Source organism: Ceratotherium simum, chromosome 35 (assembly GCF_057802395.1).
Source record: "Ceratotherium simum simum isolate JZ-2026a chromosome 35, ASM5780239v1, whole genome shotgun sequence".
Taxonomy (NCBI): Eukaryota; Metazoa; Chordata; class Mammalia; order Perissodactyla; family Rhinocerotidae; genus Ceratotherium; species Ceratotherium simum.
In genome coordinates, this window is record NC_141934.1 from 5,036,765 (window position 1) to 5,052,633 (window position 15,869).

General features: G+C 48.4%; 2 pseudogenes; one reads left to right on the forward strand and one right to left on the reverse strand.

Moving 5' to 3' along the window:
* Positions 1-11,057: 11,057 nt before the first annotated feature.
* LOC101404345 (tubulin alpha-3 chain-like) lies at positions 11,058-13,267 on the reverse strand (annotated as a pseudogene).
* A 160-nt stretch (positions 13,268-13,427) lies between these two features.
* Positions 13,428-14,348, forward strand: LOC101404078 (Y-box-binding protein 1 pseudogene; annotated as a pseudogene).
* Positions 14,349-15,869: the final 1,521 nt, after the last annotated feature.

Sequence of the window (15,869 nt, forward strand, 5' to 3'; positions counted from 1 at the left end):
TGGGAAGCCTAGATGCCTCTGGTAGTCACGTCCGGGTCTGTCCCCTCTACCATCTCAGTGCCTCCTGCTTTCCCACGGAGGTGGCATATGGCAGCTCTCGCCCACCCTGGTGCCCACACTGCCCTCCACTTCCTCCAGAGCATCCGCAGGCAGTGGTTTTTGTGGTGGGTGGGTCTGACATCTTCCTGCATGCATCCTTTCCTCATCTCCCCATCACCCCCGTAGCAGACACATCTCCTCTGAGTCATCAGCAGAGGTGTATTTTCTGGATTGCACCCATGGTCTGGGTTTCACCAGGGGTCGCCTCTCCACCTGCTTCTAGATCATCAATGGGCTCTGCAGGTTTGACATCGAGGACCGGGGGATGCGGAACTGCAGACCATCTAAGCTGTGAGATCGCCGGCCTGGTCTGCCTGATCTTCTAGCCTCTTCCACCATTAACCACAGGGTGAGTGTGGGCGGGAGGGCTGACCCTCATCTCTGCGCCCCTTCCCGTCAAGGCAGTCTTGGGGAGAGGCCAGGGGTAGAGTGCAGCCCTCGCCTGTCCCCACTCCCCCTGTCTCTGTCTGTGCTCCAGTTTGCAGGCCAAATGACAGCCCTGTGTTCCCGGGCCGACTTCCTCAGCAGCCTTTGTTGCTACCACCTCAGGAAGCCTGGGCTGGGGACAGGTGCCTGCTGAGCCCTGTGCAGTGGGGTTGCGTGGCTGGCCATGTCCAGGGCTCCAGTCTCAGCCTGTGCTTCCTGGGCAGCTACTGGACGCTGCTGTCCCTGCTGCTGGCCTTCTTTGTGGCCTCTCTCTCATGCATCAGGCCCCTGCCCTGCACCCTCCTCCTCGTGCTGGGCTACCTCCTCTACGCCGTGGCCATGACACTGCTGACCGAGCAGGCAAGCTGCACCAGCTCTGACCGTGGGCTGGCTGTGTCCCTGGGCAAGTCAGTGGGATGGCCACCCTGCCCCTCCCTAGTACCTGGAAGGCCACCTCCAAGCTTGAGCCCGGTCACCTTTGAGCTTATAGGGGACGTTTTCCTACAGCTACGGCACCTTCCAGAAGAACCTGAAATGAGAAGGGCACAGTGTCAAAGGGTCACAAGTCACCCAGCCGCCAGGCCTTCCCTCCTTCCCTCAGCTAGAGGCCCCGCAGTGCGGTGGTTCTCAAGGCCTTTTTCTTCTTTAGCCATTTGAGGGTTTAGCCGTGTGAGGCTCAGGAGTCAGTGCATCTCCAAGAGGGCCTTTGGCCTCTGTCCTCACTGTCCTTGAGGTGGGCAGTGTGTGGCGTGAGTCTCCTGTCCTCTGGTGATACCAGGACAGTAGCTCAGCCTCCAGCTCCAGGGAAGAAACAAAGACCCTAAAAGAGATTGCTGAGAAAATTAGATGGTGGTTCTCTGATTCCTAATTTTAAGGTTAAATTTTGCCGCATTTGGCAAAGCAGGGTCATTCTCCAGCAGGGGTGTTCTCCCAGCGATTCCAAGGCTGGGCCGTACGATTCCCTTTTGAGGAGAAAAGATCCTCTAGGAGCACAGGTGCTCGGGGGACAGTGCTCCACCTCTGGCTCCGTTCCAGCCCCCGAGCCAGCGTGCCCGTGGCTCAGCGGCCGCCCAGCACCCCCAGCTCGTCCGTGGTCTCTCGTCCCGTGGGCGGAGGGGATGCGGCAGGGCCGCCGTAACTGAGCGTCTGGTCTACAACCAAAGACGGTCCAAAGCATTGTTTGTATCTTCAATAAAACCCAGTGCTCAAAGACACAGTGACCTTTTGATGAAACCTGAACGTTCACACCACACGACAGTTACACATTCACCATCAGAAATCATCCCCCGTGGTCGCGAGTACCTCCCTTCACCCCCCAGATGATGCACCAGAGAGAACAACGTCTCAACGGTGATTTTACACCAAGCCTGCTTTGTTCTTAAGTTTTCCAACTGTACATGGGGGGCTTGGTATTTTGATGTAAACTCAAGACAATGTCATTTTGGGGCCTGTGACCAAAAATCAACCCAGATTTGTAACCGACCACAGATGCGCATAAACCTGTTCTTGGTCCTGAGTCTTGTGGTGCCTGGGCTCAACCTCCACTGAGGTCACCCTCACAGTCCCTTCAGCACTTGGGGACTGCAGAGACCGCTGTTTACGCCGTCTTTGCCCAGAGGGACAGTGAGATCATTTGCAGTGGCGACAGGCCGAGGTGGGTGTAACACTGAAGTGGCTGGAAGAGGGGGGCCCCAGGAGCTCGGGGAAGCGGACCCAGAGTGGGCCTCGGGCAGCACAGGCCCGGAGCTGGGCTGAGCAAGAGGATTTTGCCGCCTCCTCTGTAGGTCAGAGTTGGCCTCAGTATGAGAAGCTGAGGATCCTGGGACATGCACTGCATTTTCTGTGGCTCTAGAAGCTCAGAGGGTCCTGTGTGCTTCTGGGGACTGAGCTGCACTGACCAGCCCCGGAACATGATCATCTCACCAGGAGTGCACCGTCCTGGCCAAGTGTCCGTGTCCCCCTTTCCCTGGGCAGGGCAGGTGCTCTTGTTGTATTAGAGGGAAGTAAGACACCATAGTTTCTACAAGTTCAACATGAACAGATGACAGGCTTTGTCACCAGACTCATTAAGTCAAGAGAAGGGCTGTGAACACAGTTTGTGAGATGATGGTCTGGGGTCAGACAGCAACGGCACTGTTTCCCCACGACACCCCCAGTGGATGTCTACCCCTGCCAACGAGGATGCGGTGTCCCCATTTACCCTCCATCTCTCTCCATGGCTTCACTCGTCCCCCACACACCACCCTCATCCACATTTCTCTCGTGCTCTCTTTTTTTCACCTGAAAACACTCTCCAGCAACCTACAAAAGAAAAACCGTAATGCTCCACTTCACCCACACATCTATTAACTGTGAAACAGCCACCTACTGTGTGCACCTCAGCTGTGATGGGCACATGGAGGAAACAGGCAGGACCACCCACTGCCCCGGGACCTCGTGGTGCAGAGCCCAGAAGTCATAAAGAGCAAAGAGGAACGGCAAGGTCAAGGAGGGCACAGGGCCCAGTGGTCGGGGGCCTGGGAGGCGGTATCTGGGGGAGAGCAGACGGCACGTGGGAAGGGCAGCCCACCGCCTGCAGTGGCTGGCGCCCAGGGAGGCAGGAGCAGAGTGGGTGGCTGAGGCACCAGCTGCTTCCAGGAGAGGGTTTGGGGACCTGACCTTCACAATGATCCCGAGTTCAAGGTTGCAAAGGGCTCTCACTGCAGTTGAGAAAGGAATGGGGGCCGAGAGCAGAGGCTGAAGTACAGTAGAGAGGATGCTCTGGGGGCTGGACGTGGACTTTGGGAGGAGTCCTGGAGTCACGGCAGCTGGGGGGATGGGGTAGGGGGCAGGGGGACACATCACGGAGGAAATAGAGATCCAAGGGGAGAGGTGCTGGCCCGGCTCAGGGGAGGTCAGCCTGGGACGGGAAGCCTTGCCGTGCCATTCTCTTCCCCTCTCCCGGGAGCCTCAGGAGTGTTTATGCCTTCTGCCTCCACCTCCTCAGCTCCCACTCACGTCTCGTCTTTCCATCCTCTGGCCGCCACCCTGACCGCTACCAAAGGGCCAAATCCAGACGCCTCTCAGACCACACGGTCCCTGGCCTTCTGGCAGTGCTGAGTGTGGGAGCCACAGCTCTGTGGTTCTCCTGAGGCTCCGCTCCAGTGACTCACCAGCCCCTCAGGCTAAACTGTTCCTCGACATTTGTCTAGTGGCATCTGGTAATATCCAGAGCGTGCTGTGTTCTACAGAATGTCACCTGGAAAGCTCTGAGTCTGTGCCTCTGAAACTTTCCCCATTAAGATCTATGTTCTAGGCAACGCAGGAAGGTGGGTGAAGCCAGCTGTCTGCCTCGGTTGGCCCCCAACAGCCGGGCACTGATTTCCTGTGTCCCCTTTCCAGGTGAAAGGGGTGCTGTTTTCACTGCACACAGCCCCGTGCTCACTGCTGAGATGCACAGTCCTCTGGTCCTCAGGCCAGGTCTCTGAAGTTCTCCTCGGCCCCCCTGCCTCCTCAGCCAGCTGACTTCCTCCCATTCAGTCAGCACCTCCTCACCCTCCCTCCACCTCCCACCCACCTACCCCTCCTCCTGGGTTGGATTTAGTGTCCCCCCTCTGCACTTACCCCACACTCCACAAATAAAAGAGAGGTACTTCTTTACCGCTGCTTGGTGCTGGGACCTTCAAGATGCTGAATAAATAAATATTGTGACTGAATCTCCAACGGGTGTGTTTGCTCCTTGAGGACAAGCAGTAGAGTTTACTCATCTTTCTAGCTCCAGTACCACAGTAGCTGCCCAATAAACACATTGTCTGACAGATACTTATTCTACCTGTTACATACACATCCAGCTCCTAACATCTCAGGAACCAACATCTGAACTACTTGGGTAAATTAATTTGTACACGAACAGACAAGGATTGGCACAGGGACAGGGCTATTGAGTCTAATGTTGAACAAAAATCGTTGGAGAAAAACACGGTCACTGCCTTGGAAGGGACCTGTCCAATATTCAGATTGTAGAGCTAGGTATGAGTGCGAAACCTGTAAACTGTTAGGAGAAAACATAAGAGGCAATTTTCATAACCTTGCATCAGTCAATGTTTTTTTTGATATGACATCAAAAGTACAAGTGACAAGAGAAAAAATAGATAAATCAGATTTCATCAAAATTAAAAATCTTTGTACTGCAAATGATACTATCAAGAAAGTGAAAAGACAACCTACAGTATGGGAGAAAATATTTGGATCTCATTTATTTGATAAGGCACTTGTATCTAGATTATACAAATACTTACATTTCAACAATAAAAAGGTAAATAACCCAAATTAAAAATGGGCGAAAGATTTGAATAGACATTTCTGCAAAGAAGATATACAATTGCCAATTAGCACGTGAAAAGATACTCAGCATCTTTAGTCATTAGGGCAATGCAAATCAAAACCACAATAAGATATTACTTCATAATCACCGGGATGGCCATAATCAAAAAGACATACAATAACGAGAGTTGGTGACGTGGAGAAATTGGAACCCTCACACATTGCTGGTGGGAATGTAAAATGAGGCAACAGCATTTTGGTAATTCCTCAAAAGGATAAACACATGGCCCAGCAATTCTGCTCCTAGGTATATATCCAAGAGAATTGAAAACATATCCACGCAAAAACTTGTCCACAAATGTTCATAGCACCATTATTCATGATAGCCCCAACGTGAAAGAAACCCCAAGATCCACCAACTGAGGAATGGATAAATAAAAACTAGTATGGACCTATGATGGAATATTATTTGGCCATAGAAAGGAATGGAGTACGGATAGGTGCTACCACACGGGTAAACTTGAAAACACTATGCTAAGTGGAAGAAGCCATTCACAAAAGACCACATATTGTGAGAGTCTGTTTATATGAAACGTCCAGAATAGGCAAATCTAGGGAGACAGAAAGTGGACTAGTGGTTAGTTAAGACTGGGGCAAGGAGGGAGAACGGGGAGTGGCTGTGAATGGGTACAAGGTTTCTTTTGGACAGGACAGAAATGTTCTAAAATCAGATTGTGGCGATGTTTGCAGAACTCTGTGAATATACTAAAAAACACTGAATTCACTTTAAATGGATGAATTGTATGGTATGTGAATTCTATTTCACTAAAGCTATTTTCTTAAATTATGGAAGGTGTCAAATCCTGGGGTATTTTACTTCCGGGAACGTATTCTGAGGACTTCCTTGTACAGGAATTAGGGAGGTTATTCTTACTACATCCAGCAAACATCGGAGTCCCCAGTGAGTGCTGGGATATAAAGGGGAACAAAAACAGACACCACGTCTGACAGCCGGGAGTTAGAGTCAGAAAGATCAATGTGAACATGAAACTTTGATAAATGCTCCCAAAATAGGTCCACTGGAGCAATAATAGGAAGACTTGACCCCACCACGGAGGTCAGGGAGCCTGTTTTTCCAGAAGACTGACTGATCCGAGGTCTGAAGGCAGAGCAGGGCTCATTCTCTGAGAGATGGAGGAATGTGTTTCAGGTAGAAGATGCAGCACAAGGAGGCCAAGGAGGGAGTGCGGGGAAAGGATGGGGTGGAGAGTGTGAGAGGAAGCCTGAAGCGAGGCGAGGGGCAGAGAGGAGCTGGCTCATGCAGAACCTTAAAGCCCATGGTGACAGTTTGGTGTCCCTCCTCAGAGGGTCAGAAAGTCCTCGACAGTTTTATATGAGGGGGGTGAATGTGATCTGATGTCACCTTGAGGAGGTCACTCTGCCTGTCCACTCCTTCCTGGGGCCTTCTGTGGCCTGGTTGGGCACAGCCTCTCAGCCACCCCATTACAAGCAGCAGATGACGTGCACCAAGGAGCACCCAGGCAGCCAGGGCAGCAGCAGCAGGAGGCGCCCAAGGTGGAGGGGAGAGACCGGCTTCTAATTTCCAGGAATTTTTATGTCTTTCTCATGAACACAAACAGCCTTTGAATACTTTTGAGGATATTATTATATTTATTTCTGAGTCTCTTTCTGATTGGTCTGTTAACTCTGTTTCTTCAGGTGTTAGTGCTTTTTATTGCATTTCTGCTTTCATGGTGAGTCCTCAAATGCAGGATGATTCTCTGTCTCTGTCTGAGGACCCTCATTCGTTGGTGGACTCAGCTTGCTGGCAGTGACTATGGGGGAGAAGGCGGGTTCTAACAATGTTTGAAAGGTCGTGTTGGCAGTTTACAGTAGGGGTTCATCAGCTACTAGGGCAGTTTCAGGCTCTCCAGCCCCAGATCCTGGTGTCTGCTTCATCCTGAGAGCAGATGTCACTGTCGTCTGCTGCTCAGCCCAGTCAGAAACTGGCCAACTGCTCGAAGAGCATGTCCTGGTGAGTCACACAGTGTTGGCCCCTGAGTCTCTCCTGGCGCCTTTATTTCCTGGGACACACCCTCCACTTTTATAGGAGTTCTCTCCTGCACCCACCTTGGATAAGGTTCCCTCCAGATTCATTTCTCTGTAAAGGTGGCCCTGTCTGCTTTCCCTCTTTCAGGACTTTCTCACAGTTTCTAGCGTCCTGACGGCACTTTCTCACTTTCCAGTGCACTGACAGTTTAGTAAAGTTCACTCTTTTTGCTTCAAGCCATTCCAAGAGATGTTGATTGACAGAGGAGGCAGATGCCATAGTAAACATAATCTAAGTTTTCCTGAATGATGTAGAAAGAAGTTTAGAATGCTGTGGGCCTTCCGGATCACCCTTATGAAGATCAGTCATAGAAAGTGGCACGCTCTGCAGGAAATCGGATGGCATCAAATAGGAAAAGTTCTGCTAAAAGTAGCAAGTTGCACAGAAGCTATCCTGGTGCTCTTGTACAGACAGGGTTTCTCTGCAACATTTGACTTTACTCCTTCCCGGGATAAAACTGTTGATTCTGTGTCAATACACCGAGAACACAGGCTCACAATGGAGACCGTGTGTAGCTGCTTGAGCAGATCCACATCATCTTTTGAGAGAGCGAAGAAAGCATCTTTCTACCTGCATTAGCCACACACACATTAGTCTTTTGTGTCATCAAGACTATAACTCAATCTCCTAAAATACAGATATATTAATAGAACAAGTTTACCCTCTTCCCACATGGTACCTAAAGCATTTTGCCTAGTATTTTTAGCATAAATTAATACCTGCATCCTAGGAGACTATGACTCTGAGAACTAGATAATTTATCATCCAAATGAGAACACTCTGAGAATAAAAGTGGATGCTATTCATCATGACTCCCAGAAAACAAGCACAAGGTTTCAGAGAAACCAGGTTGGATGATCACCCTGGACAAGATCCGGTGCCTTTCCAATGTCTGATGAAGAGTCTGCCGTGTGTGTTACACATTCGTTCCTCCCAATCGTCTTTCCACCAGTGTGATTGGGAGGTGAAGGGAGAGCAAACGTTTCTGTACAGGGCCAGAGCAGGAAACGCGAAAATGTCCTTCCAGTTACAGTCCTACTGAATCTCATGGGAGAATATTCTTATAATTGGAATTATCTACTTATTTAAATAAAAGAATGTCAAGTGGGAAAATTGTCTCCATCTTTTTAGCCATATCCCAGGGTTGCAACAAGAGGCCGCTTTCTCATCTTTCATACGTTTGTATCATGTAAGAGTTGAGAGTTCTTGTGCGTTATCTCATTGCATCCTTGACAGGAATTCATCAAGGCAAGTGTTGTTACATTTCCAATTTACTGACCAGGGAAAACAATGTGCAAAGAAGTAAGTGTTTTTTAAATAATCTAATGAGAAAACATATATTATTGTTGTGCATATTTGCATTTCTTTGATTTTTTAGTGTGAGTATTTTTTTGTGTGTGTCAATTTGTTCTTTCTTTTTTGTGAATTGCCTATGACTGTCCTTACCCATGTTTTTCTATTAGGATGTCCATTTTTCTTACTTTTCTCTGATGTTTAATTTCTACTTTTTGTCAGAGCAATAAATATATCTAATTTAAAAGTCCAATAGTGCTCTCAGGATTGTGGGAAAACTAGCAGTGTCCTCCCTATTCTTCCTCTCTCAACTCCCTCTGGCTTCCTTTCAACTCTTTCATCCGTTTCTTCTGATATTTATCTTCTTATTTCTAAATAATAGTCTTTAATTTCTACTTCTTCCTTGATTACTCTGAATATTATATACTGACTTCTTCTGATGGAACATAAGAAATCAGCACTGGTACAAAACACCCACTCACCTCACCCCACACACGGACCCTTCTCCCTTCTCCCAGCCCAGCTGTGTCACGATTTCTGATTACATTGATACATAATGTTGAATTTACGACTTTGGAAACACTGTTCACTCGTGAGCTATACAGTGTAGCACAATTATATTTCCCTTCTGGTACAACATTTTGCTCTTCCAGGAGTTAGTAATTGGCCCCTCTGCACATTTGCTTCATTTTCTATGTCCTGTTACCGATTCTTCCCAAGCCCTCTGACAGGGCTGAAGGCTCCTCTCACTGGGTCGTCTACTGGTTGCATTCGTTTTCCCCTTTCTATCCTCCTGCCCAATTGGCCGACCAGGTCTTCAGGCCCATCACATAGCTGCCATGCTGGGACTTCCCTCCACCACCACCCTGTGAACTCTCGTCATCTCTCCCCATGTTGGCTTCCTTGTTTCCCAGATTCTATATCTATTTCTTGGGTTTTGCCCTCATTTTCTAATTTTAATGTTGTGTATCCTTCAGTAACATCCTGAGAAAAGTGGAGGAAAGTAAAATTTTGAAACTGGGCATGTCTGAAAATGTCTTCATTTTACCCTTACTGTTGATTAATCATTTAGCTGGATATAGAATTCTGACCTGGAAATCAATGTCCCTCAGAATCAGGAAGGCCGTGCTCTATTTTATTCTAGCTTCCAGTGTGGCTCTTGATATGTTCAATGCCATGCTGTTTTCTCATTCTCTGTGTGCATGCTGATCTTTTCTCTCTGGAAGCTTTTAGAACCTTGCAACAGTCAGGGTATTGTCAGAACAAAGGAAGTCATTTTATATATGAAGAAAGCACTCTGTGAAGCTTCTATCAAACTCAGAAATTGTGGCTGCTTTCATGGAAACAGAAGACACACATATCCCCTCTGGCGACCCCAGAGAAGGCTCAGTTCACCCTGCAGGCTCTGAGCCCTTCTTGGTGCCAGGCAGGGAGCCAGGATAACAGGGTGCTGGTTTCCAGACAAGGAAAACAGGGAAAGAGGAGCCCCAGAGTCAGCCACCCTGGCTAGGTCCCAAGCTGCCTGAAGGGCTGTGTCCCAGCAATTGTGACATGTGATAGGTGCCCAGGTGACAGCACTGTCTTCCTTCTCAAAAGGGACACTGCTTTGGATTCTTTGTACGTTATTTTCTACACAGGCTTCAACAAGATGGGGATTAATTTCTCTGGCTGAAACCTTTTCCACCCAGACAGATTCAGGAGATACAACTGTGGTTGTATCATGAGGGAAGGTCATATCCCCTGCTTTCCCACCAAACGAGCCAGTCTGTACAGAGCAGGGTGACAGGCACACCGTCAAGGTACTGGGACTGCTGGCAGCACTGCACCAGGAGGTGGTCGATGTGTGTGCTCAGTAGGAGGAAGGGGGTGACATTCTAGGGCTGAGACCAAAGGGGAGGCATTCCAAGTTTCAGATCCAAGGGACAATATGACCAGAGGTTTTGGCGGCAGCACGCAGGGTCAGCTGGAGCCCAGTCAGCAAACCTTGTCTATAAAGGGCCAGACACTACATATTCTAGGCTGGGTGGGCCATGCGGTCTGTGTTACAGCTCCTCAGTTCTGTCTTTGCAGCAAAAGCAGCCACATCAATACACCCATGAGCAGGTGTTGCTGTGTTCACACAAAAATTTACAGAACGGGGCCGCTTGTCCCCCCACCATGCTGACCCCTGAGCTAGAGGAGGAGGACCAGAGGAGGAAGGCCTAGTTCAGAACCCACCGCAGCAGGTCCAGCAGAAGCAGTGAGGGTCTGAGCTAGCAGAGGAGGCCTGAAAAGGCTCAGGGAAGCACATCTCGAGGGAAAGAATCTACAGGGTTCGGTGGCCCAGGATTGGACAAAGCTGGAGAGCAACAGCAAGGTTTCTGGCCCATATCCAATGGAAGGTAGAGACACATTGTGGTCTGAGGCAAACTCTGGCCCAAATTTCTAGGCTTCCCAAGGGAGAAATAAAGATGTTGCTCTTTTCTTCCCAAAAAGATTCGTGATAGTTTTTTTTATATCCAACACTGCACAGGACATTTAAGTTGGATGAAGTTTCTACATACTATGGAATGAAGTAAGATTTAGTGACAGCAATCAGTTTATAGTAATTCCCTAATTTCAAATATCCACATGAATTACCAGAATGCCCTGACAATGCCTACATTTCTCAGTCCAACCTACATTTCCCACACTAATTCTACTAGCCAGAAAAGGGAAAAAAAAATCCTTCAAAAAATTCTCTATTCTGTTAAAGAAAAAATACTCTCACCACCAATCTATAGTGTGATGACTCAGGAAGGAAGTTCAAAAGATACCACTGAATAAATGATCACTCTGGTTCCCTAAGTTATGACCAAGAGCTGAGCTGCCGGGGAACAGAGGAATTCTCTGCAAAGGGCCATGTTCTACTGCAGGGTCTGCTGCTTGCGAACAGGTAGACCCACTCCACACCACCCAGTCCTACCTTAAATCCAGTCGGGCACCAATCCACAAACTGGATGGTGCGCTTGGTCTTAATGGTGGCAATGGCCACGTTGACGTCTTTTGGAACCATGTCCCCCCTGTACAACATGCAACAGGCCATGTACTTGCCATGATGAGGGTCACACTTGACCATCTGGTTGGCCTGCTTGAAGCAGGCGTTGGTGATCTCGGCCACGGACAGCTGCCCGTGGTAGGCCTTCTCTGCTGAGATGACCAGGGCGTAGGTGGCCAGGGAGAAGTGGATGCGGGGGTATGGGACCAGGTTGGTCTGGAATTCCATCAAGTCCACGTTCAGGGCCCTGTCAAATCACAGGGAGGCCATGATGGAGAATACGATCTGCCCAATCAGATGGTTGAGGTTGGTGTACGTGGGCCACTCAATATCCAGGTTGTGCTGACATATGTCATAGATGGCTTCATTGTCCACCATGATGGCACAGTCAGAATGTTGCAGGGTCATGTGGGTGGTCAGGATGGTGTTGTAGGTCTCCACTATGGCCATGGAAACCTGGGGGGCTGGGTAAATGGCAAATTCAAGCTTGGATTTCTTGCCGTAGTCCACCAACAGGCTCTCCATGAGCAGAGATGCAAAGACAGAACCGGTGCCACCCCCGAAGCTGTGGAAGATGAGGAAGCCCTGCAGCCCCATGCACAGATCCGCCTGAGAGAGAGCAGAGAACGTGAGCCAACACCTGCAGAAGCCACACCGCCCACCTCCAACCAGGCACAGTCACTTCTCTTCCTCTGCAAGATGATATGACTCACAACCTCCCCAGGTAACACCCATTACACTTAGAGGCGGAGCAGAGCAGACGTTAAAGATGTATGGTGCACCACAGCCACCCTGGAGAGTCAGACTGTGGACTCTTGATTCTGGCCTTGGTTTGGCCAAAATGTCCTCCTGGTCGCAATCCAAGGCCTACCCTCCCATCCAGGACAACGTCCACAGGGAGATTTCTCGGCACTCTTGTCACCAGTTTGTGGATCCGGTCCAGGACCAGGTCAACGATCTCCTTGCCGATGGTGTAGTGGCCTCTGGCATAATTATTGGCTGCGTCTTCCTTCCCGGTGATCAGCTGCTCCGGGTGGAAGAGCTGCCTGTAGGTCCCTGTGCGCACTTCATCTACAGAGGACACAGGGGCCGCGAGACTTTAAGGCCTATTGTTAACTCACCAGGGTGGACAGATTTGCAACTGTTCCATTCTACCAAGCACATGCTGTTCCTTGTAAGTCAACAGCATCAGTGTCTCATAGAAAAGTCTCTGTGTAATACACAGACCACAACTGCAACCTATGGCTCTAGGAGAGAAGAGTCAACTCACAGTACAAATGTCAGGGTGACCAGTTCCCAAGGAAGGGAGTAGAACTCTCACACCTGCACACAGGCAATTCTACACGTTCATGGTTTGTCACACCCGTAGTACAGCCAAGGGTATAACTGAAAATTCCCTTACATACTAGACAGTCACCAGGTCAGCGTGACTTTTTTTTTTTTTTTATGAGGAGGACCAGCCCTGAGCTAACATCCAATGCCAATCCTCCTCTTTTTTGCTGAGGAAGACTGGCCCTGGGCTAACATCCATGCCCATCTTCCTCCACTTTATATGGGATGCCGCCACAGCATGGCTTAACAAGCGGTGCGTCGGTGCGCACCTGGGATCCGAACCGGCGAACCCCGGGCCGCCGCAGCGGAACGTGCGCCCTTAACGGCTTGTGCAACCGGGCTGGCCCCCAGGTCAGCGTGACTTTTGCTGAGCAGTCTGATCAGGGCACCCTATGTGGCCTGGGTCTCACAGATTTTAGGGTGACATTCTGTCATCTCCCGGGGGGCCAATGAAAGGTGCTTTCTTCACAGTTCTCCTTGGAAACTACCTCAGACTCCTAATCTGGAGGAACCCAATGAATGTTCTATCCTTACCTTTTTATGTCTAAGATGCAGGTCAGGACTCGTGCACCAGCCTGAGGGAGCACACGGCATTAAAGAGGGACCAGTGCCCAGACACCCTGCAGACAGGGTCTACATAACCACCTGACCACGGCTGAGGTGCCACCTCTAGCTCCAGGCCCCGCCATTGCACCCTTGAGTGGTGAGCTGGCCCAGTCACCATCACCACACCCTGAGCCAGGTCCTTCAGCTGTCCCCGCCCCCAGTGCTGCCGACAGCAAGCCCAGCACCACAGGCAGGGTGCAGGCACAAGAGGGTAATTGTGACAAAGGTTTGGAGAAGAGTGAAATGTTCAATGTAAGAAATGGGTATGGTTTCATCAACGGGAAGGACACCCAGGAAGATGTACACAGACAGCCACAAACAGGAAGAACCCCAGAACTGAGGACCTTTGCAGTGCAGGAGACGGGGAGACTATGCAGTGTGACGCTGTGGAAGGAGAAAGGGTGCAGAGGCAGCAAGTGTGACAGGCCCTAGGGGGGGCTGCAGTGCAAGACAGCAGACATGCAGCAGACCAGGACACTCATAGATGCTCTCCGCGTCACAGGGGTCCTCCCCACAACCGCCAGCAGAATTAGCAGAATAGTGACAGCAGGGAAAGAACAGGGACCAGAGAGTGCTCCCGAAGGCCAGGCCCCACAGCTCTGGCCCGACCCCACGCAGGCCACGGTCCCCACCTTACTACATGCAGAGACCCTATGGGTGACAACACAGTGTTCCAACCCTCCTGTGCAGGGAAGAGTGATGGAGGGGACTGACAACCAGCGTGCAGGAGAACAAGGGAGACCAGTGAGACAGAAGCTGTATCGGGGTGTAGACCACAATTCCACAGGGGCCCTCCTCACCAAAGGCAGCCCAGAGAGGACAGCCATGAAGATCAGGAAAGTCAAGGAGATGAGAACCCAACGTAAGCAGCTACCTCAACGTTAGCACCGCTGCACCTTCAATGACCTACACAGATGCCAAGAAAACCCTAAACCACATGATGGCAAAGAGACAAAGGCAGTTCTTCCACCAGCTGAGAATTCCTTCCCTCCTGAGGCTGAGCAGGGTGGGCTGAGGAAATGCAAGCTTACCATCTCTACCATCATCTGCTTTAGTCATCCAAGAAGAAGAAACAAATATGAAATTCCAGCAATAAGAAATGAAGAAAAGATGGGAGCTGAAGACCTTGAGTGCTTGCTTTTTCCCTCTTTACCAGATAACTAGAAGTATCTGTTTATCTACGCAGCATGGCACTTTCATTATTTTATCTAAAGTTGTCTCTTTTTGGTAATAACAATGTGTTTTATTTTTTTTTTCTGAAGCCTGGATTTCTCAATATTTTTAAATTGTTTCATATCTGGTCAAGTTAAATATTTTAAAACCTCATTTTTAATTTATATTAAAACTTTACAAGTTGATATTTTAAAAAAACTCAACAAACTGCAAGTGCCTGTTAATAAAGACCTTAATAAAAAATTCAAATACTACAAAATATGTTTTCTGAATGTTGGAATTAAATTAGAAATCAGTAACACAAAGATATGTGAAGCCCCCTCCACCAAATAGTTGGAAACTAATAACAAGGGGGATTAGAAATTATTTTGACTGGAATTAAAAGGAAAACACAACATACTAAAATTTGTGGGCTGCTGCTAAAACAGTGCTTAGAGGGAAACATATATAAAACACTCATATCAGAAAAAGCTGGAAAGGTCTAAAATCAACGAGCTATAAAACTCTTCCAGAAAATAGAAGAGAAAGAAATGCTTCACAACTCACTCTATGAGTGCAGTATCACCCTGGCACCAAAACTAATGACAGTACAAGGAACCACAGACCAGTATCCCTCATGAACACAGACCCAGAAAGTCCTTCAAAAGTTTCAAAATCAATGACCTAAGCTTTCAACTTAAGAAACTAGAAAAAGAGCAAATATCCAAATTATGCACAAAAAAAGGAAATAATAAAGAGCAAAAATAAACTAAACAGAGAAAGAAAAAAAGAGAAAAATCAATGAAACCGAAATCTGGTTCTTTCAGCTGAACAATCACATTGATAAACCCCTAGCCAAATTGATTCAGAGAAAGAGAAGACACACATTACCAATACCAGGAACAAAAAAGAAGATGTCACTACTGATACTAAGATCCATATTGAAAGCATAGAGGAGTATTATGAATGACTCTGTGCAAATAAATTCAACAACATAGATGAAATGGAAAAATTCCCTACACCTACTACTGGAGCTAACTCAAGGAAAGAGAACCAGAATCAAAATGAAATAGGCAGTCAAAATGGCCACATCAGGACCCAGATAATTTTAAGCATGGGTATTCTTTCCTTATCATGTAATTATGATCATGTTACAGTTCAGAAATCTCAAACTACTTCAAGTTCTTTCTGATTTCCTAACCCAGCACCGTAATCTCCTAGCTCGTAAGAGTGATGGTCTGGAAGACTAGAAACTCTACTTCTGGCCTCCTCCTTAGTAAGTGAAAGGCAAGGGGCTAATTTACAGCTGATAGGCTAATTCTGGTTCCAACCAAACTGCAATACCGAGCAAGAAAAAAATTACACTTCGAGGCAGGGACAGATTCTCCAGAAGTTTCTCGACTTTGTGATCAGGCTCTGATGCATAAAGTAGGATTTTAATCAAAATTTATGCAGCTGGGATTTCCATTAAATTCATCTTGAGACACAAACCCTTCTATCACAAAAGGAAAGTAATTGGAATGGCCAACATTG